The following is a 5,070-nucleotide window of genomic DNA, read 5'->3' on the forward strand; positions in this document are numbered from 1 at the left end:
TCCAGCTATACAAGATCAACGCACAAGGAAAACGACAGTTCCTCTGCTGCCAACGCACACATCAATAAAATACAAATCATACAAAACAAATTCCTTAGAATCATTCTCAATAAACAGAGGGACACAGCCGTAGCACAGCTCCATCAATTAGCCAACATCCCCACGATCAAGCAGTATATTCAAAACTCACTACCCGGGGCCTACAACAACAACAACCATTAGAACCCCCTCATCAGGGAAACAGGCAACTATCAAGTCGAAAACATACCACTCAAAGTCAAGGTCAAATTACCTAAACACGCATTAATCTAACGAACCAAAACTTTCAGATTCAAACTGTATTAAGGAATCTGCAGGTTATTTGAAACTTTTCCTGCAAGCCTAACCTCACCTCATCATGCAAACAAATATCCACACACTAATAATATCAATCTTCATGCAGGTTAAAGGGCACTCCAGGCCCAGGGTACTGCAGACGAGACATTCTAATTAAAACAAAAACGACAGTTAATGTTTTGGCAATCGCATAGCAACCCATCGACAGGTCAAGGTTCGACTATCAAACTCACTCAAATTTTATCAAGCTTTCTCTTACGACAACTTATATTTCTCAATCCTACCAATCTAACCTTAAAACAACTCTATCTTGAATCAGCTGACTTTACATTAACGTTGAAAGACAGCAAACTACCGATCTGCTCAACGCTACTTATACGTCGAGGTCAGATCGGCACGCTACATGGACTATTTCAGCAACAAATGTCAACTGAGAGCCTCAGAAGCCAGGAAAATGCAGGAAGAGGCAAATCGACAATGCATTAGAAGCAACATATATAAACTGGAAAAACTGGATATCCATTCAATAAATTGGAAGAAATATTCTTTAAAATTTGACCAAAAGATTGACATGAATAGAAAACAACAACAAAAATTTCGTTTCATCCAATATATCATAGCCTATTAAATTCCAAATTCGCATATAATACCAATATAGAAAATATTGAAACCACCGAATCCGATAACTATACACATAGCAGAGGTGGATACATAAAAAATTTGGAACATAACTGTGTTATTCACTATAAAAATTCTAATGTCAGTTGATCTGAATCCTATCTTTCTATTAGTATAATCACTTCTTGATTTATATCTAGCAAATAATAGATAAACTGGAAATAATGATAAACTAAGAATAAGCTACTATTTCAATGTTATACGTATAAATATCAAACTAAAGTTTATATACTGCTATACTATGTACAAATAGTGAAGAGAATATAGATGTATTGCACATGTTGCAATGTATCACGAAAATAGCGTCATGCAAAAATATGCACACAAAATAAGCAGTAATGTTGAAGCTCTGCTTAGAGATAGCAAAATTTTCCGATTAGAGCCACTCTGATGCAATCGAAACAGAATTTCACATAACATCTTGACGCATTTAATAATTAGCATTGAAATTTCTTTATATTAAGAGGTCAGAACAGTTTGAAATTTTCAAAAAATCGATTTTTTGTTTTGGTTTAAATAGTAGTTTGATGAAATAGAAGTCTTAGAAATAAAATGCAAAAAATCCTAGCCATTAAAACGACTTATTCTGGGGTATAATAGTAAATCTGCCACGGATACAGAATAATTGAATTTGTATCACTGTTTACAACTTTAAGCAGTATTATATAAGTGTAAATTGTGTGATTCAGATATTATTTTTGGTGAATCGAATATTAGGGGATTCAATTTAGTTGTGAATTGTAAGAACTGTGAGCCGCAATATATAAGTAAAAAAAGTAAGTAAAGGATACACACGAAAAATGACGTTCTGAAACTTTAATTTAAACACGTTTTTCTCGAAACTAGGTTTTTAGAAACGGTGTGCAAGATATCTCGGAATCTAACCAACCGATTACTGTGAAACTTGGTATATATCTTTAGTGTAACATTTACTAAGGATTGACGATCGAACATTTTTTAATTTTTCGAAAAATATAAACAAAAAACGTAGAAATTTTTTGCATAAATTCGATACATCAAAAACAAATAGCTACCAATTTCATAATTTTCACAAAAATGAAAACGTTGGATCGTGACTCCCTAGAGAATATTGTTTACTTCTGAAATTTTTTTGCCTTTTTGTTGCAGCTAATCCTGTTTGGCTGGAATCATGCACACCGATAGGCAATGTAAAAAAGTTATGTAAAAGTTATGTAAAAGGAGCCCTCTTTTTTTCTTTTTTAATGTTGCTTATAGTTCATAATGTGTTAAAATAAACCACAAAAGCTCATGTGTACTTTTTTTTTACTAGCCCTTCAAAGTATTTTTAGACCCGTCAAACTGTCCTGCCCCCTTAAGGATGAAAACGATTCGATTCGGTTTTTTATTATTTCACATGATGCCATTCACTAACGTGTGAATAAGTAACTCGATCTTGATTTGTTGATAGATAGATTTATTACTCTATACAAGAAATTACTTCTACTTGATTCAGACATTCTATGTGAGTAACTAATCTAAAGACGGCTGAGTCCAATTGATTTGCCTAGAATATTGACTGACTGATAGTCTAATGACTCTGATTGACTGGCCAATATGAGGCTGGTCGAAGACTGAATCTCATTGAGTTGCTGATTGTATGACAAACTATCATAAATTCTTATAAGGAGAACTTGCCTGTCCTTCCAAAAGACTCCGAAGAAAAGCAATTAAAAGGAGCAGGGATATGTTAAGACCAATGATGTACAAGGGAGGATTCTAAAATTTCTAGTCTCTCTTATTTCAGAAGAATTCGTTATTCTCGATTTCTAGAAGACATTTCGATTTCTCGTATTATATTTTGTGGGGAATTTTTTGCAAAGAAACTTTATTATACCTTTTGCAGTCAAATTGACAAGGTTTATTTGTACGTATTTCAACGACATTTTAAAATTTTTTGGGGCAAAAAAAGTTAAAATTAGTGGCACTGCATACTCTCAAACATAATCGCTTTTAAAAAAGGTCTCACGGTGTCCATAATTCCGGCCATTCTGCTTGTCGAAAATAAAAAAACGTTTCTTAATTAGTATGAGTTTGGCTATAGTAGGTACCAAAACAAAAGATAAAAGTCGGTAATTAAAAAATTGGTGATACTTTGAAGTTCAATTATCGATTTTTGCATGTTTTTGTTAAACTTTGGAAGCCTAAAAAAAATATAAAAAATAAAATTTTTTGGTTGATTCTAGTAGGGGCTATAGTCATACATGTACTAAATGCGTACTTAAAATTTTGAGTCAATTGGTCAAATACATTTTGAGATATCATGGACCGTTCTGAAAAATATAGTTTCCAGAAAAATGCCTTTAAAATTTAGTATTGCGGTAACAATGACGTCGCGTTCTTCAAACAACCATAACTTTAATTTTAGGACATGTATGGTTACAGCGATTTATTTTTGAAACTATTTCCTTTAAGAATATGCAAAAGAAAAAAATCGATTTTTTTTCAAAAGTTCACACTAGAATACCCCCTTAAACTTGTTTGTTCTAGCGAAGAACGATTTAGTATTAGAACAATGAATGATCATACAACTCATACAAGAACCCATCACCGATTAGGAAGAGACGAAGCAGCTATTGATCAATTCTGTAAATCCATTTCTTTTTACAAACTATTTAAAGAAGAATTAAATATGACAGCATCGTGATCGACAGCATCGATGAAAAGAGTTACTATGCGTTCTATGTACTATACTGATATTCTGTAATCAAAAAGTATCGGGACTGGCTCATTTGAGGCCCGCTTATTGTATAAAGCTTTTTTATTGATAGCGCATTTATTGACATCTGTAGAAAATTTCACGTCGTAACCTTTGTTTGTTTACAAATACTCATACTCTTTTATGATTGAAAGAAAATACTTCTGGCGATTTTTGACATGACGAAATTTGCCGAAATTTACGAATCTATGTAAAATTTTATCTCCGAAATGGAATTTCATGCACAGTAAACGTTGTCGAAATGTTTTGGAGATGAATGCATGTCAAGACTAAGAATTTTTGCTTGATAGAAAATGTTGAAAGAAGGCAAAGAATGCGTTAAAAATGAGGATTGCTTTGGAAGAGCTTCCACTTCGACAAATGAATAATAAAATCAAGACTTCAGTGCTCAGAGATCGACAATTAACAATTTGAAACATTTCAACGTATTAATCGAGACATTTCAACGTAGTATTGAAGTATTACTTGGTTCATGCCAATCTATTTTTCATGACAATTGACATGTGATATCTCGTCTTGTTCCAAAAAACACTGAATGCTTTTCAAAAGCGTTGCAATTGTGTTGCTAAAGAAATGCTTTTTCAAGACAATTGGATTATGGAACGCATTATTATTGATGATAAAACGTGAATCAACGCTTGCGACACCGAAACAACACAACAATCAAGCGAATGGCTTCGTGAATCTTAAGGGCCTTGCAGTATAAATACACTGCTCACAAAAATTAGGGAATATTTCAAAATGAATATGAAGCGATAAAAAAAGAAGCATTTGATTTTTTTTTTTTAAACAAGGTCTTTCTTTCTTTCTTTCTGGCCTTCTTTTTTTTTATCGCTTGAAATATCCTCTAATTTTTGTGAACAGTATATTTACATGCATACATGACCATATTATACTATGTACTTCGGAACGAGACGAAATATGATGCAACTATTCGCGTAACGAGTTAGTATTAGCCCAAATAACAACCAAACCAGCGATAAGGCACTCAAAAATTACATCTAAAATATAAAAGATCGTCCTGGCTAAATGCATACTATATATAAATATATGTTGCGGAATTTACGAACAATAAATATACAGAAACGAGTGTTGCTGTCGATTGCTGTCCCATTACACTTTGGTCAGCAATCTAGACGAATAAGCCATAAATAACCTACGGCATATTGTTCGATTGTTATCCAAATGTATAATTGAAGGATTGTTACAACTGACGAATGGCAAGACCAGTTAGAACGAAGTTCAAGAATTATGTGTCCTAGCACGACAATGTTGTAGTAAGAAACACAACATATTCAAGACAAGAATGACGGTGCTAT

This window comes from Frieseomelitta varia, unplaced genomic scaffold (genome assembly GCF_011392965.1).
Source record: "Frieseomelitta varia isolate USP_RPSP 00005682 unplaced genomic scaffold, Fvar_1.2 scaffold_954, whole genome shotgun sequence".
NCBI lineage: Eukaryota > Metazoa > Arthropoda > Insecta > Hymenoptera > Apidae > Frieseomelitta > Frieseomelitta varia.